The sequence below is a fragment of the Arachis hypogaea genome, chromosome 15 (genome assembly GCF_003086295.3).
Source record: "Arachis hypogaea cultivar Tifrunner chromosome 15, arahy.Tifrunner.gnm2.J5K5, whole genome shotgun sequence".
NCBI lineage: Eukaryota > Viridiplantae > Streptophyta > Magnoliopsida > Fabales > Fabaceae > Arachis > Arachis hypogaea.
The window spans coordinates 65,734,572-65,753,969 of record NC_092050.1 but is presented as its reverse complement, the minus strand read 5'-3'; the positions used below and the strand labels follow the sequence as shown (position 1 = coordinate 65,753,969).

Below are 19,398 nucleotides of genomic sequence, written 5' to 3'. Positions count from 1 at the left end.
TATCCGCCAATTGGATGTTTACATCCGTGGATCTCAGCTCATTGATTTGCAACTTCTTCATAAGAGATAGATGCATCACATTTATGCTAGCTCCTAGATCACAAAATCCTCTGTCAATTTTTGTTTCTCCTATGACACAGGGAATATGAAAGCTCCCTGGATCTTTTTTCTTTGGGAGTAGTCCTTCTTGATGAAGGCACTACATTCCTTGTTCATTGTCACTGTTTGTCCCCCTTTTAAGGTTCCTTTCTTGGTCAGCAGCACATTCATGCACTTGATGTATGTAGGCATCTGTTGGAGAAATACACTGGAGCACCCAGGTATAACTCAAACTCTGATTCTACTAAAAAATATGCTTAATACCCTTGCTAACTTAAGCATCGGAGTCCCTTGCAGGTACCCCCCACCCTCTGGTGACAAAGGATCAGCTGCATCACCAGTCCAACGAGTCGGACACAACCGCTCCGGCCGCCACTCACCAGCCGGACACGTCAGCTCCGACTAGTATAGAAGATCTCGTCTGAGATCGACCTACAGTTTCAGGTAACCCTCGGAACATTGGCGCCGTTGCTGGGGAACCTGGAAGTCATCCCATCACCATGGCAGACGACCATGACAACGATCACATCTCTGGTTTGGTGGACAAAACACCAAACAAAAACACGGATGCCACCTCTAAAGACACACCTTAAAACGGGGGAGATAAGCAACCCCCAAACACAGAAATTTTGGAAGCTATCCGTGAGCAACAGAATCAGCTTAAACAGCTGGAACAAGAACCTGAACATCTACGGGAAGCCGAAAGAGAGCTTCAAAGAAAAACAAGGCGACGCCGCGAGTTAGAGGACAAGCTCCTAAAACTCGAAGCAGATCTCAAGACCAAAACTGCTCGATCCGGCCACGAAGATAGCTCCCGTAAGGACCAAGACCCATTCACAAAAAGAGATCATGAAAGCTAAATTCCCAAAGGACTTCAAAGCTCCCGACATGACCCCATACGAAAGCACATCGGATCCAAGCCATCATCATAGCAATTTCAGAAGCAGGATGTATCCCACAGAGGCCTCAGATGCAATTCGTTATTCTCTATCCAGAAGGACAAAGCCAAACACGCCCCGAGCCTACTAGGAGTCAAGCAAGGAGATCAGGAAAGTCTTCGTAACTACATGAAAAGATTCAATAAAGCATGCCTGGATATACAAAGTCTGCCAACAGAAGCAGCTATCATGGGTCTCATCAATGGCCTACGAGAAGGACCTTTTAGCCACTCAATATCCAACAAGCACCCAACATCTCTGAATGAGGTACAGGAACAGGTAGAGAAATACATCAACATGGAGGAGAACTCTCGACTAGGAGAGAGCTCAAAAACCGAATTCTCCTAACCCACCACAGGACTAAGGATAAAAAGACCAAGAAAAAAGAATATCAACCCGGTGAAAAGCTTAGAAAATACCACAAGTACACCCCTCTTCGGGTGTCTCTTGTGGATGTTTACCAAGAAATATGCAACACTGAGAAGATCCCACCACCTCGCCCAATCAAAAACAAAAGGTGTCGGATGAATTGAAGGTCCACCTCACACCAAAGAGGTCGGACGAGTTGAAGGTCCACTTCACACCAAAGAGGTCGGACGAGTGAGTTGAAGGTCCACCCCATACCAAAGAGGTCAGACGAGTTGAAGGTCCACCTCACACCAAAGAGGTCGGACGAGTTGAAGGTCCACCTCACACCAAAGAGGTCGGACGAGTTGAACGTCCACCTCACACCGAAGAGGTCAGACGAGTTGAACATCCATCTCACACCGAAGAGGTCGGGCGAGTTGAACATCCACCTCACACCGAAGAGGTCAGACGAGTTGAACGTCCACCTCACATCGAAGAGGTCGGGCAAGTTGAACATCTACCTCACACCGAAGAGGTCAGACGAGTTGAACGTCCACCTCACACCCCTGAGACATAGGTTCATATGATAAATGGAGGATTCGCAGGAGGAGGGATCTCTAAATCATCTCGCAAAAGACACCTCAAAGAGGTATATTAAGGGTAGGAGGGAGGTTTGAATAGGACAACAGAGTGCAAACAAGCCTTCCGAGATTTCAAAAATTCTTGGGGCAACTACCCATTCTTACCCAACCACGGGAAGGTGAAAAACTCATATTATACCTCGCAGTGGGAAGTCGGGCAATAGCCTCAGTACTAGTCAAAGAACACGAAAGTGGGCAATAACCCGTCTACTTCATCATCAAGGCTCTACAAGGGGCCGAACTAAACTATCAAAAGATAGAAAGGTTCACCTACATCCTCATACTCACTTTTTGACGACTCTGCCTATACTTTCAATCTCACAGTATCAGAGTTTGGAACAACCAGCCTGTAAAAGGCATCCTACAGAAAATAAACATAGCTGGAAGAATCCTACAGTGGACAGTCGAGTTATCCCAATTCGATCTTCGATATGAAAGCTCGGACAGCCATCAAATCATAGTATCTAGTCGACTTCATTACAGAGTACACTGACACCCCAGGAACTCCTACAAAATGGAATCTCTACATGGACGACTCTTCAAACAAAACTGAGAGTGGTGCAGGTGTAATTATAGAAAGCAGTCAGGGAAGCCAAATCAAGCTAAATAACCAAGCTGAATACAAGGCACCACTGAAGGCGGGCTAAGAAGGTAGGAGCTTACCATGTCCAGTGATTCACAAGAAGTCACCTCACAAATAGAAGGGAGCAACCAAGCTAAAGATCCCACCATGAAAAAATACCTCGGGTAATTCGGGGGACCCTGGACAAAACCAGAGAACAGCTCGGATAATTCGGGGGACCCTGGACAAAAACAGAAAACAGGTCGGACATTTCGGGGGATATGAGGTCCGACACATACCTCAGGAGCAGAATGCCCGAGCTAATGCACTTTCAAAACCAGCCACACCAGCAGCTCGGACAATTTGGGGAATATGAAGTCCGACACATACCTCGGGAGTAGAATGCTCGAGCCGATGCACTCTCAAAATTAGCCAGCACCAAACCAAAAGGTTGGAAAACAACTTAAGGCTCAAATGTGCTAAAAGGGATACAACTCCGCTCAAAGAAGGCACAATCTCAAACAAGGCTACGAACGTCATCCGAGACTAAAGGAGGTTCTATATAAAGAACTCTAAAAAGTCATTGGACAAGTCACTAAAAGCCTGAATATCAAGCCGCAAGGATAGCTTCGCCAAAGCAGAGGGTTGTCAACACAAACTTAAAGCAAGGCGTGATCCAGAAGGCAAGGGTAGAAAACCCACACTACCACTCAAAAGAAACGGAGCATTAAAATTAATGGGTTATTAAAACCCTCGCACGTTCCCAAGATAGAAAGACGCGCATTTCAAAAGAGCGAAATAAACGCTTGTTTCAAAAAATCATGGAAAAATGTTCCGCATTCAAAGGGAAACTCTACAAAGAAGAAGTCGACAAAATGCTCGAGTTTGGCTTCACCAGAGAAGGATCGAAGTCCTAAAACTAAGACTCAACCTCAAAAGAAAGACCGAGCTCGAGCAGGGGCACTGTTCATACCCTGGGTCGAGCTGTCCGACCCGGGATGTTTAGCGACAAGACGACCGACCTCTTCAGGTCAGACTATCTGACCTCTTCTCAAAGAGATCGGCCAAATTGCCAGGAAAGCCCAATAAAGGGCCCAAATAGAGGAACACGACCCAAATCGAAAGGCAGCCTAAGCCTATAGAGATAAGGGCGGTTCCCTTGAAGATAAGATGACCTCACTCAAAGATAAGATAAGATAACTAATCTTATCTAAAAAGGTCACTCCACACCATTATAAATACACTGGAGCACCCAGGTATAACTCATACTCTAATTCTACAAAAAAAACTGCTTAATACCCTTGCTAACTTAAGCATTGGAGTCCCTTGCAGGTACCCCCACCCTCCGGTGACAAAGGATCAGCTGCATCACCAGTCCAACGAGTCGGACGCAACCGCTCCGGCCGCCACTCGCCAGCCGGACACGTCAGCTCCGACCAGTACAGAAGATCTCGTCCGAGATCGACCTACGATTTCAGGTAACCCTCGGAACATCTAGGAATCTTGAATATGACCTTTCTTTCTCACCTTCCTTGAGTCTCTGAGGAAATGGTGCCTTTGGCACATAAGGTTTCGGAATTTCCTTCCTTGTTGCTTCTTTCCTTTGTACAAATCCAGTTCCTTGTTCCTTTTTCTCCAAGTTGCTTTGGGAACTTCCTTGGCTGTACTCTGTTGGCTTACTGGTATCTTCTTCCAGAATTTCTTCATTTGCAAGAGTAACTGCCTTACACTATTCCCATCTCACCTTCTTCATTTCCCCCTTGGATTTTTCTCCATGTCACTTGGGAAACTATCAGTGGATTTCAGAATCTACTATGAAAGATGTCCTACTTGAGATTCGAGATTCTTAATAACCTTCCCTTGGCTTTTTATACTACCTCTCACTTCTTCCCTGGATTTTTTCATGTCTTCAGACTCTTTGTAAAGGTTTGCAATCATAGCTTCTATTTTGGCCATTCTGTCATCATCATGTGGTGATGGTTGGTTGAAATTAGGGTGTTGAGAGTGGTTGTTATGGCTTTGGTATGGTCGTTATGAATAAGTGTTTTGTGTGGTCTGGTATGGTCTTTGGTTGGAGTTTTGGTGAGTGGAGTTATTATACTGGGTTGGATTGTGGGTTCTGTGGTCTTGGCCATGGTTTTGTTGGTTTTTCCACCCAAAGTTTGGGTGGTTCCTCCAACCAGAGTTATAGGTTTTAGAATATGGATCATGAGCTTGCCTAGATGAATTTTCAAGGTAATTAGCTTCCTCCCTGTTAACTCCTTCTATTTCCAACTCTCCTTGAGCTGATGGTTGAGTGTGGATAGCTGCAGCCTGATTCATCTCCATTTGCTTGGTTAATTCGGCCAGCTGCTTGGTGATCATCTTATTCTGGGCCAGGATTGCATCCATATGGTTTAATTCTAAGACTCCCCTATTGTTGCTTCTATCTGAGGCATAAAATACTTATTGTCAGCCACTGTCTCTATAACATCAATGGCTTTTTCAATGGTCCTCTTCTTGTTAAGGGAGCCTCCAGATGAGCGGTCTAAAACTTTCTTTGATTCACAATTCAACCCTTCATAAAAGATATGAAGTTGCACCCTGATAAACCACTATTTTATGGTTTATATTGTGTTTAATTGTGTGGTTTTATCATGATCCTTACCCACTTATTCATTAAATTAGCATGAAATTATAATTCTTTCCTGAATTTATAACATGTTTGAAAACTGCTTCCTAGAGACTTTAATTATGTAATTTTAATTCTCCTTTATTCTATTCGATGCTGTGATCTGTGTGTTGAGTGTTTCAGACTTTATAGGGCATGAACGAGTTGGGGATTGAAAAGAAAGCTAGCAAAAATGGAAGGAACACAAGAATTTGAAGAGATAACCAGCGAGAAGTGACGCGGTCGCATGGCTCAAGCGACCGCGCGAGGGAGAGCAAATCGCAGTGACGCGGCCGCATGGCTCACGCGGCCGCACGGATTGGAAAAGCTTAAGTGACGCGGTAGCGTGGACGACGCAAACGCGTGGCAAGGAAAAGCGCGAATGATGCGTCCGCATGGATGACGCGATCGCGTGGCATGTGCGATCTGCATAAGTGTTTTGTGTGGTCTGGTATGGTCTTTGTTGGAGTTTTGGTGAGTGGAGTTATTATACTGGGTTGGATTGTGGGTTCTGTGGTCTTGGCCATGGTTTTGTTGGTTTTCCCACCCAAAGTTTGGGTGGTTCCTCCAACCAGAGTTATAGGTTTTAGAATATGGATCATGAGCTTGCCTAGATGAATTTCCAAGGTAATTAGCTTTCTCCCTGTTAACTCCTTCTATTTCCAACTCTCCTTGAGCTGATGGTTGAGTGTGGATAGCTGCAGCCTGATTCTTCTCCATTTGCTTGGTTAATTCGGCCAGCTGCTTGGTGATCATCTTATTCTGGGCCAGGATTGCATCCATATGGTTTAATTCTAAGACTCCCCTATTGTTGCTTCTATCTGAGGCATAAAAATACTTATTGTCAGCCACTGTCTCTATAACATCAATGGCTTTTTCAATGGTCCTCTTCTTGTTAAGGGAGCCTCCAGATGAGTGGTCTACAACTTTCTTTGATTCACAATTCAACCCTTCATAAAAGATATGAAGTTGCACCCTGATAAACCACTATTTTATGGTTTATATTGTGTTTAATTGTGTGGTTTTATCATGATCCTTACCCACTTATTCATTAAATTAGCATGAAATTATAATTCTTTCCTGAATTTATAACATGTTTGAAAACTGCTTCCTAGAGACTTTAATTATGTAATTTTAATTCTCCTTTATTCCATTCGATGCTGTGATCTGTGTGTTGAGTGTTTCAGACTTTATAGGGCATGAACGAGTTAGAGATTGGAAAGAAAGCTAGCAAAAATGGAAGAAACACAAGAATTTGATGAGATAACCAGCGAGAAGTGACGCGGTCGCATGGCTCACGCGACCGCGCGAAGGAGAGCAAATCGCAGTGACGCGGCCGCATGGCTCACGCGGCCGCGCGGATTGGAAAAGCTCAAGTGACGCGGTAGCGTGGACGACGCGAACGCGTGGCAAGGAAAAGCGCGAATGACGCGTCCGCATGGATGACGCGATCGCGTGACATGTGCGATCTGTAACGACCCAACTCCCAGTATGCCATGGTCATACAAGAAGCTAAGTGTTACTAACTTATCCCTCTTAATTATTAACTATTATTTACTATATGAGCCTGTTCCTTGTTAGAGCGATACCAATTTTATAGGTAGCTTTTTTTTTTATTTTATATCGTATCGTTGCGGATAACAAGGTAAAATAAACAAGCATATATTGGGAGTAACAGAAAAGCGGCATAAAGAAACATAGAGACACAACTGATAATATACATCATGTACACTATAATAAAACATGCGGTGTTTACACCAGATCAAGTCAGTTTACATCCTCGTCATCCTACGTAGCTAATATATACACGACACTCCCAGGGCCTGGCCCATACAAAAAGCCACTAATCTGGCACCCAGGCTAGCCTAACCACTATATAGCTCCTAGCTCTCGGGTGTACTAACACAAGTGAGAGACTAACTAACAGATAATGTCAGACTAGAGTGTCATCAAAAGAATGCCCCTTCCGCAGACAAGCTATATCTACACGTGGCCGTTCGGAGAATCGCCGTGAGGCTCGTCCATCTCCTCATCCTGCTCTATCTCTATCTCAGGATCCTCCTCCTCCTCATCGTCCATAGCTGCAACTATGTCCTCAGATCCACCAGAAACACTGCTGTCACTATGTACAAAACCATTCGCAAGCACAGGTCCGTTCACATATATAGGAGCTACCCCACCGTCCGGTAGTGCCGGCTCATCAGGCTGTGGAAAGTCGGGGATCGGCTCAGGGGGAAATCCCACTCTGGTGGTATCACAGGTACGTAGTCATCAGCTAACTCAGGCTCATCAGGAATGATAGGCTCAGGTACCGCCTCATTCAAAGGTTGAGCTGGTATAGGGTGCTCAGGATCATCAGGAAAAGGATGTCCAGGTGCGTCAGGGTGTAACTAGGATAAGGGAAAGTCGTAAGGAGCATCAGGGTCAAAATGCGGGCTAGACAGAGGATATTGAAAAGCTCGATTAGGTAACGCATATCGTCTAATACGAGGCTCCAAACCCATAATGAAGTAACTGTGATGTACCGGATCCTCGTAGACGTAAGGGTCCTCAAACTCATAGAAGATCACGCCTGTCTCCATCTGAGGGGGAGGAAGGGAGAGAAGGGGTAAGAACTGGGGAGTTCTTAGTAGGGTCGGGGTTATTAGTTACGTTCATTTATTTGATTCCGATTAGCAGATAGATATTAGAATACAGTAAAGTAGTAAACAGTAGTTAAAATAGATAGGGAAAACAGAAAACAGAACACAAACAGAAGAGTGCAAGAAAATAAAGCATAGACATAGCACTCAAGCAAACAAACATAAAGAAATTGATCAAACACAAGTAGGAATGCAACAGAGAATAATGCACAGACAAGAATGATGCATGTCTAGTCCTAGTGCAGGTAATGAGCTCATTTGTCGGTTTCTACCCGCTCTCGACGTAACCCAGCATTACTAGCCGGATATGGCTTTCTTGTTGGCTATACCCCTGTGTACAGGAAATAACCCCTCTGCCACCACAGGGTCCACTGCACGCAGGAAATAACACATCTGCCACTGCAGGGTTGTATGCCGACACACCTTCTGTATACAGGAAATAACCCCTCTGCCACTACAGAAATGGAACAGGTGGTCACGGTACTTCTGTAGCAGGAAATAACCCTTCTGCCTTACAGAAATAAAATATGGATCTGTACCGCGGAAAGCGTTTCTCAGTGGTTGCACCATTATCTATCTGACTGCTACAATGCAGTAGATGAACATATAGATATCTCTGAGGTTGCCTTAATGCAACAGATGACCTCTCAATAGGTCCTCTACTCTTTATCATATTACTCTCTTCGCTTTGTCTCTTTATTCTGCTCTGTTTGTTCCTTTCTCTGCGCTTCCTCACTTTATTCTGCTTTCTCTATTTAACGTATGTATTTAAAGCTTATGTAAATTTCGGTATGATTAGTTAGCCTGCCCCAAGTATAGGTTCATTAAGTCTATACTGAAACAGTTTAACTTTTCATATAATACCTAACCCTATTCGCAAATCAAGAACTAACTATGTTGCCCTAGTTCGTTCACTAGTCTTTGTCTGTTTCTCTGTTGTTAAAATTTTACAGACTTTTTCTTCGATTTTTATCTTTTCTTCAACTTTTTATCTTTTCTTTATCTTTGCCTCACTAATATGTTTTTACCACTCCCTAAGTGTTTTATGAAGGTAATTATGAGATTCTGCGCTTAAAATTGTCATTCTAAAGCTTTTACAGAAAACTGCCTTTTTCGTATTATTTTATTATTTTTATTAAAATATTATTTTTAATTAAATATTATTATTTAATATTTTATTATTATTTATTATTTTATTAATATATTTTCGAAAATTAACTTTACTTTAACCTTTAACCTTTAAAATTCACTTTTTACCACCCGTAACTTTTAATATTTCTACTTTTACCACCCTAACTTCCAGAAATTACCATATAACCCCTTAAACACCAAAAATTTTACTTCCTTGCCCTTTTATGAATCAAAAAGGTGTTCTTCATTGTTCTTCACCACACTCAAAGTGTTCTTCATGTTCTTCATAAATTCTTCAGATTCTTTCTCTGTTTTTACCCGTTTTTCAGTCTTTTCAGCAACCGATTTTTAATATAATTCATAATAAATTAGCAGCCACTAAAACCCCATCTTTTCTACATGATTTCAACACAAATTGAACATCAATTTAAGCTTAAATTTCATAAAATTTCATCAGAATTTCACCAAATTTTCACCAAAAATCAATCATATATGCAACCAATTTTTAGCACAGCCAAATAATACAACATTCACACATCTCAAACACAATTAATCAAGATTAATTTCGTGACACCCTACCTGGTCTTGCTGCTCCTAATTCAATCAAACTTTCAGGTGGTCCTTAAACACTTTTTCCTCCTAAATCACATCAAGAAAACACATATTTAAGCATGTTTCCTTGAAACTGAATCAAAAGAGAGATGGTACAGCCAACTCACCTTGATCCCAGCCTTGATAAGTCATATGATCATGTAGAGAAAGAAGAGAGGATCATTTTGGTCGGATTGGAATTTTGATTTGAGTTTTAGTTCAGCAGAAATCAAGCTTTGAAGATTTGGAACTAAGAACTTTTCTCTCTTTTTCTCTCTACCTATTTTCGGCCACAAAGTGAAAATGAGCCAGCCTTGGGGGTTTTGGGGGTGTAGGGTGAGTTGTGATTGGTTGGCTTGGAGGTGGATTAAAATAATATTAAAATATCTCAGGTGTATAACTACTAAAACTAGATGTATCGGAACACTTGCAAAAACATGTCTAAAAATTATTTTCTAAGCTACTAGCATAAATGACACTAGTAACATATTTATTATGAGAATGAAACATGAATAATGAGGCCTTAGCATTGCTAAAGTCATCAGGGAGTGCTGGTGCTAAGCTGCACCAGTAAATTGTGAACCCGGTTAAACCGGTTTTCTGTTTTTTACTAAAACTGATCAGGTAACCTTATAATATCATTCAAGAGGCTTCTAATACTCATATAATGATAATATCATCCTATTATCTCTCTCCTCTCATAAATCGAGTCCGGTTTGTCAAACTGAGATTATTTACGAAAAATCGAATTAAAACTCCTAACCGATACGGTTCAAAAACTAGATTCCTCGTGATTGCATTATCGAGCTTGTCTTGGAAAAGGTTCTAACTTAAAGATGACATAATGACAATGAGGATTGAGATACTTGATGATATATCAAAGGTTTTCCCCTTACTGATCTTCCGGAGAAATTCGTACTTTCAGAATAGATCTCGCGTACTCGAAAACCGGGGTTGTTACACGATCTGCATAATCTGCAGAATTTGCTGGGGGCGATTTTGGACCTTATTTCGACCCAGTTTTTGGCCCGGAACAGCAGACTAGAGCCAGAGAATATGCAGAAACAAAAGAACATTCATTCCAACTAATCAACTCCCAGTCAAGGCTTTTATTTCATATTATTTGAATTTTCTCAATTTAATTTCCCACCTACTTAACTCAACTTCTTGGAACATCTGATTAATAAAATAGCACACTTTTCTGGAACTCGTTGGGAGACTACCTGGGACTTAAACTCCCAGTAATTTTTAATTTACACTCTCTGTGACATATTTCTAAATTGATAGGCAGATTTTCGGTGAGTTAAGAGCTATACTTGCAACGTAACTATTTTAATAATTTTTAATTCACCAACTTCTGTGTCTCATCACACCCACTCATTAAACATATCAGGGAAAATTTCCTTGTCAAATCTTTGAATTTCTCACAGGCTTCATAAATAGTCTCACCATCCTGCTGTCTGAATGTCTGCACTTCAATTCTCAGCCTGTTGACTTTTTGTGAAGGGTAGAACCTTGTTAAGAATCTATTCACTACATCCTCCCAGGTTGTCAAACTTTCCTTGGGAAATGATTCTAGCCATTTTGATGCTTTGTGCCTCAAAAAAAATGGAAACAGTAGCAATCTATAGGTGTCAGGATGAACACCATTAGATTTAACTGTGTCACATATCCTTTGGAATTTATTGAGATGCTCATTAGGGTCCTCTTGGGAACTCCCTCCAAAAGAACAGTTGTTCTGGACTAGAGTTATGAGCTGAGGCTTCAATTCAAAATTATTAGCATGGATAGTTGGATTTTGAATGCTGCTACCACAGCTTCTTGGGTTTGGATTGATGTATGATCCCAGAACTCTCCTCTCTTGCCCAGTAGGGTTGGTTGCACCTCTTCTGGCATGATTATTCACCTCTCCTTCATGATGGTTTTCCATATCATCCTCCATGGTTATATCCAAGTCTTCCTCTTCTTCTTCTGCACCAACAACCCTATTTCCTCTTGCTTCCCTTCTTAATCTCAGGAAGCTTCTTTCCGTTCACTGTTAAAGGAGGTTAAAACCTCTCTTCTACATGTCATACAAGTAGCACAACAAGCAGCAACCATCAAGTGAAGAATTCATAATTAATGAAAAAGTATGTTTAGAGCAATTGAGGCAATTAATCAAACAGTTAATGAGTTGGTGGGTTAGTTTGCTGGAAAGTAAAGAAGTAAGGTAAAATTAAAGAAAAACAACTAAAAATTGCAGAGAACAAAAATGAACAACTGAAATTAAAATTCAATTAATCAAAAGAAAATAAAAGTGCTCAATCTAGTTATCTTCCAATTTAATAATTGTCAATACAAAACCATTCCCCGACAACGGCGCCATAAACTTGATTCACTCGAAAATTGTCTCTCAACAATTTCCTACTGGCAAGTGTACCAGATTGTCGTCAAGTAAAAACTCACTGTAGAGTGAGGTCGAATCCCACAGGGATTGGTTGGTTGATCAATATTAATTGGAGAATTGTTCTAGTTGAGCGAAATTAGAATTGAATTTAGGATTGCAGAAAGTCAAATTGGCGAGAAACTTAGATTGCACGAAGTTAAATGGCAGAAATTAGAGTTTGATAAATTAACTGACAGAAACTTAAATTGTATAAAATTAAATGGGAATGGGGAATTAGCATGAAATTAAAGTATCAGAATGTAAATAGAATGGGTAGATTAGAGGGGATTCATTAGGTTTTGGGAGATATTGAACTCTCCGGATCAAATCATTTTCATCTCTTCTTCAATTAATACATTCATTGACATTGTTTGGCAATCTTAGATGATTGGATCCCAATGTCTTGGCTCACCAATCTTCTAAGCATGAACAATTGCCCAATGTCTTGATTTAATTGCTCATGGGAAGAGTTGAAGTTCGGTCACTGATTATACCACACAAATTCATAGATCAAAGTGTTGGTAGGATTACATGTCACTATATCCATCCAAACCCCAATCTAATCCAATGTGAGAAAGCAATTCTAGCATGAATTCTTCATCCCTCTCTCAAGGATCCAAAGAAATCCAATTATGGATAGCTTCTCTCTCATGACAACTATCCAATTGAATTAAGACCGAAAGCTTTCTAACAAAAATCAAGAGAAAAGAAAGAAGAAGAAGATAAAAACTACTATTAATCCATTGAATTACAGTAGAGCTCCCTAACCCAATGAAAGGGGTTTAGTTGTTCATAGCTCTCAAAATGGAAATTGAAATTGAAAGATACATTGCTGGAAATTAAATTGAACCAAAAAGTAAAAAGTTGAGTAAAAGTCCTTGCTAACTTAAATCCTAAGCTATTTATACACTTTCTTTCATTGATCTTCAATCTTTGAATTGGGCTTTTGGCCTTGATGGAATTGGGTTGAAGTTGCTCCAATTGGTTTTCCTTGCTGTTGAGAAGAGATTTGTTTAAATTGCAAGTTCTGGTGCTTCAAGTTGGAGTCAACGTTTGATGGCCAACGTTGACTCAAACGCCCTTTCTTAAAAACGAGATAAATCTGCTGTCATTGGCGTTTGACTCAACGTTGGAGTGCCAACGTTTTTCTACCAACGTGTACGCGTGCCTTGCGCTTTTGCGCCCATGGGGTTAGAATGCTCATCCACGCGTGCGCGTGCTGCACGCGTGCGCGTGCTGCACGCGTGCGCGTGGATGCAAAAAATCTCATTTTCCAGTTTTAAAACATGTAGAAGAGCATTGGCCTTAGCGTTGGACTGACAACGTTCCCTCCAACGTTGGCCAATCCACGCGTGCGTGTGCTGCACGCGTGCGCATGGATTCTCAAAAGTTACGTCCGCGCATACGCGTCATGGACGCATGCGCATCGTTGCGCATTTTCGGTTTCAAAATTTTGAGATCAACATCGTGGATATTGGACTATAACGTTGGAGGTAGCATTTGGGGTTCAACGTTACCCATCCACGCGTACGCGTGGATTGCCAGAATTTTCAATCCACGCGTATGTGTACAGCACGCGTGCACATCATTACAGATTTTCAAAATTTCCAAAAAGCTCATTTATTCATAACGTTGGGGGTAACGTTGGTTGGCCAACGTTCTCTCCAACGTGAGCACCAGCAATTTATGCAAAGAATTGCTCTGCCTCCCTTTCAATGTTTGAGGCAACGTTGGTGGTCCAACTTTGCCACCAACGTTGCTTCTTCTTCATCTTTTCCAGGCTCCTTCTTCAACTTTCTTCCATGCCTTCCTTCACCTGTCATCAACCAATACATGCATCAAAGCCTTGCTAAATTCATGAGGATTCTCATCATTCTTAGCACACAAGTAATTATGGTATAATTCTCATAAAATTGCATCAATTTAACCATGGTTAGATAAATCTAGGTATGCATGAATTTCTATCCGAATTGCTTACTTATAACACAAGAAAGTGCATAAAACCAATTAAAAACAAAGAAAAAGGCTAGTGAAACTAGCCTAAGATGCCCTGGCATCAATGAGCTTGAAGGTGTGGATGCCATCTTGGCACAAAACAAGCTAATGCACCAGCAACTTCAACAACAGATGGAGATGATGTCAAAGAGGATGGACGGATTGCAATTAGCTGCAGTGAGCATAACCAACCAACCACCAACTGTTTGGGGATAACATGAAGAGAGCTTTGAAGGATTCAACACTGAGCAGCAACCTGAATAAGTCCACTACATACACAATCCAAGTTCTGGCCAAAATGACTTCCATGGGGACACATACAACCCCTCATGGAAGAACCACCCCAACCTGAGATGGGGAGAAAACCAGAACCAATGACAGAGGAACTCTAACCCCAATAATTTTCGATACACAAGCAATCAGAACCATCATCCCACTAACAACAACCCATACAGAAAATCCCAAAATAATCCTTCCACATCTACCTTCTATCCACAAAATAACCCCTCAAATAACCAAAATAATTTTCATCAACCAGTAACATCCCACACTTAACCACAACCACATGAAGAATCACAAAGAATCTCCAACTTAGAGATGATGATGGAGAAACTTATGAAGAATCAAAAAATGGTCAACAAGAACTATGAAGCGTCCATGAAGAACCTTGAGAGGCAAATTGGGCATTTGTCTAAGCAGCCTGCTGAAAGACCAGTCAATGCATTCCCAAGTGATACCATTCTCAACCCAAAGGAGGAATGTAAAGCCATACAATTAAGAAGTGGGAAAACATTGGAGGATGATACCAAAGTTGACAGCAAGAAGGAAGTCGAGGTTTACAAGAATGACAAGGAGAATTCCAAGAAAGAGAAGGAACCATAAGCCTCAAAGAAGAGCAAGCAACCCTCAGAGGCACAACCACAAGAGCAGAGGAAGGAGGTGAAGCCATATGTCCCTCCACTACCATATCCTTAGAGATTGCACAAGGATCTCAAAGACCAACAATTCCCCAAGTTCTTGGAGATTTTGAAGAAGCTAGAGATCAACCTTCCACTTGCTGAGGCTTTAGAACAGATGCCCCTCTATGCAAAGTTCCTCGAGGAACTCATCAACAAGAAGAGAAGTTGGAAAGAAAAAGAAACTGTGGTCCTGACCCAAGAATGTAGTGCTGTGATTCAGAAATGATTGCCACCAAAACTCAAAGATCCAGGGTGTTTCTTCATACTATGTACCATTGGCAAAATACCAATTGATAAAGCTTTGTGTGACTTGGGATCAAGCATCAACTTGATGCCACTTTCGATGATGAGAAAGCTATCAATAGAAGAAGTGAAGCTAACTAGAATGTAACTACATCTAGCTAATAGATCCCTTATAAGTTCCAATGGAGTGGTAGAGAACCTTCTGGTCAAAGTTGGCAAGTTCATCTTACCAGCGGATTTTGTGATTTTGACTTAGATAAGGAAGGAAGTTATTTAATCATACTGGGAAGATCCTTTCTAGCCATAGCAAGAGCCATCATTGATGTAGAAAAAGGAGAGATGATTTTGAGGGCACATGATGAACAAATAACTCTCAAGGTCTTCAAAGAAATGCAACTCCCCGCTGAGAAGAAAAACTGCCTGAGAATTGAGGGTGAGGACTTAAACTGGAAGGAGAAGCCCAAGGAATCACTCATAAACTCACCCTTGGTGGAGAAGACTGATATTGAAGAGAAGCAAAAGGATCACGAGAACAGAGAAGCTGAAGAAGAATTGCAAACAAAAGCCCCAAAGATGACAATTAAGAAGAAGGGTCCTGACATTAAGCTAGCCAAGAAGGGAGAGTGATAAACCACTATTTTATGGTTTATCTTGTGCTCAATTGAAAGGTTTTTAGCAAGTCTTTGCACACTTATTCATACAAATTGCATGGTTTTACAATTCCTTCCTAGTTTTGTTCTATGGTTGAAAACTTGCTTCCTAAGCCCTTAATTTGTGTATTTTAATTCTCCTTTATACCATTCGATGCCGTGATCTATGTGTTCAGTGTTTTCAGACTTTATAGGGCAGGAATGGCTTGGAGGATGGAGAGGAAGCTTGCAGAAATGGAAGGAGCACAAGAAATAAAGGAGACAACCAGCGAGCATCAACGCGTATGCATGGCTCACGCGTGCGCGTGATCTAGAGATTTTCACAATGACGCGTGCGCATACCTGACATGTACGAGTGGATTGGAGTTTTGCAAGACGATGCGTGCGCGTGCCTGACGCGTACGCGTGACACGCGAAGATGACCAGCGGCGGCATACGCGTGATTGACGCATACGCGTGACATGCGTGATCTGCAGAAATCACAGAAAATGCTGGGGGCGATTTTGGGCCGAGTTTGGACCCAATTTCTGGCCCAGAAACACAGATTAGAGCCTGGGGACATGCAGAGACTTATCACACATTCTCATTAGCATAGTTTTAGATTTTTAGATTGGAATCTTAGAGAGAAATTACTCCTCCTCTAGGTTTTCTTTTACATTCATAGTTTTATAGTTTTATGCTTTTGCTTTGGATACTGAGAAGAGTCATCACCTCCGTTGAAGTTGCTATTCTAGTTTGTTTTCTTATTCCCTTACTCTTCCACATCCTTAATTTTTGTTCAAAGTTACAATTGGATTGTTTTTAGAATTTATTAATGCAAGAAGTATTTTTCCATTTAAATTTTATTAATTGTTTAATTGCTTCCAATTGATTTTAATTTCTATGTTCCTTTTTTACTTCTCTTATAAAACAATGAAGATGGTATTCATGTTGACAGAGTAGACTCCCAACTTGACTCGGGAGTTGATTAAGAGGAGACCCTTGAGTTAGAATGCTCAAGTGATTAGTTAATTTGGAAGTTGTTGGCTAATTCTCTATTTACTAACGCTAGTCCTTCCCAAGGGAGAGGACTAGGAATTACGAATAAGAGTTAGCTCAATCACTTGACTTTCCTTTATTTGGTAAGGGTTAACTAAGTGAAAACAACAACCTCTTGATACTACACTTGAGAGAATTCCAACAAGGATAGAACTTCCAATTAATCATTCCCCCAATCAAGGCTTTTTATTTTTGAATATATAAATCTCTTTTAATTTTCATTGCACTAATTTACAACTATTTATTTTTTGTCACTCAACTCTCAAAATTTCTCAGAAAACTCCTGATTAATAAGATAACACCCTTTTGTCAACTCGTTGGGAGATGACCTGGGATTCATACTCCCAGTATTTTTTGTATTCTAATTTTGTGATAACCTTTCTAAATTGATAAGCAGATTTTTGTTGGTTAAGAACTATACTCGCAATGTATTTCTTATATTAATTTCTTAATTGGCTGATTTCTGCCTCCATCAATTTTTGACGACGTTGCCGGGGAGTTACAATAGCGTGCTAAATTATTAGTTGGTGTACATATTTTTAATTTTCGCGTATTTTCTTTTATTTTATTATCATGAGCTGTATGTTTCATTCGATGAATGACGCGTTCACTGCCTAATCCGAGTTTAGCCGTATTTGATCCTGAAATTGAAAGAACTTTTTCACGTATTAGGCGAGCTCAGCGTCGGTTAGCCTCTAAGGGTGGTGAAGCGGTTGTCATCAATTCACCAGTCTCATCTGAGGGCGAATTTGAAGCGACATTCGAGGAAGAAACAAGCTCCTCTACTACTAATTCGGCTGATTTAAGTGCAGATAATATGGCGGAGCCCAGAAGGATTACCCTCCAGGAGGCAGGAGCCCCCGACTTTACTCTGCAACCGTATCAAGTGCGTCACCCAAATTTGGCTACAGATTTTGAACTGAAGACTGCCCTAATCAACTTGATGCCTAGGTTTCATGGCTTACCTGCTCAGGAGCCTATCAAGCACCTCAGGGATTTTTAGACAACCTGTTCTACTATTAGGCGTCATGGTGCAGATGAAACTTCTATTCTGCTAACTGCCTTCCCATTTTCTGTTGAGGGAAAGGCGAGGGAGTGGTACTACACTCAACCTAAAGTGACTGTTTCTAACTGGGATACGCTCAGGAGAGAATTCTTGGAAAAATACTTTCCAGCTGAAGTTACAGATAGACTGAGAAAGGAGATCTCCTGCATTATTCAAGGCAAATCGGAGACTCTTTATGAGTATTGGGAGCGCTTCAAGAATCTTCTAGACGCATGCCCCCATCACATGATTGACAAGTTGGTGTTAATCATCTACTTCACTCATGGCATGAAGCCTTGGGATAAGACTACATTGGATGGTGCAAGTAATGGTTCTCTGAAGAAGTACAAGACCGCAGATGAAGCATGGCAACTAATCAGTGACTTAGCTGAGTCCACTTGGAATCACAGGCACAGGAACAACCACCCCAAGGTTGTTGCAGAGGTCTCCTCTAGCAGTGAAACTACTGCTTTCACATAAGCTGTATGTGAGATGACCAACCTACTGAAGCAGATACAGCTAAATCAACAACAACCTCAGCCTCCCTCATCACAATAAAGTCAACAGTTTGTTCCTCAAAGAGTATGCAAAATATGTGCTGATTACACTCATTACACTGAAGAATGTCCGTAGCTCCAACAAGAAGACAACACCTTGGCAACTACTCATAATTTTTATGACCGCCCGAATCAAGGATACAATCAACAAGGAGGCAATTACAACCAAGGTGGAACCCACAATCAAAGTTGGAAAGACAACTCCAACTAGGGGTGGAGAGATAATTCCAACCAGGGATGGAGGGACAACTACAATAGAGGAGGCTGAGACAACAATGGAAATCAGAGGTGGAACAACAACAACAGATAGCAGAACCAAAACCAGCCTTACAGAGCACCTCACCTAGGAACCATGATCAAAGTCAAAACCAGCCTTACAGAGCACCTCACCTAGGAACCAACAATGCAAACGCATGGATCACTAGGAACCATGATCAAAGTAGGAACCCGAATCCAAAGAATTGGCTTACAATGGTTCGGGGAAAATACTTAGATTTCAGTCTGGAAAATGTAAGGTTGGCGTTCAACTTGCCAAAGATGCAAGAAAACGCACGCCCCTACACTAGAAGGGTCAGCTTTGATCAAAGGTTGGACCAAGTCCTCGTGGACATATGTGTAGAAGGAGCTCAATGGAAAGTTGACTCAAGAGGCAAACCGGTTCAATTGAGAAGACCGGACCTTAAGCCTGTAGCTAGAGGATGGTTGGAGTTCATTCAACACTCAATTATTCCTACTAGCAACCGGTCTGACGTTACTATAGACCGGGCCATCATGATCCATAGTATCATGATTGGGGAGGAAGTGGAAGTTCATGAGATTATACCTCAAGAACTCTACAAGGTGGCTGACAAGTCCTCCACTTTGGCAAGGTTAGCCTTTTCTCA

At 41.4% G+C, this 19,398-nt stretch overlaps 1 non-coding gene across 1 annotated transcript; it reads right to left on the bottom strand.

Moving 5' to 3' along the window:
- Positions 1-18,101: 18,101 nt before the first annotated feature.
- Positions 18,102-18,209, bottom strand: LOC112753135 (small nucleolar RNA R71). Its single transcript, XR_003177532.1, has one exon. It is a non-coding gene; the product is annotated as a small nucleolar RNA R71 (small nucleolar RNA).
- Positions 18,210-19,398: the final 1,189 nt, after the last annotated feature.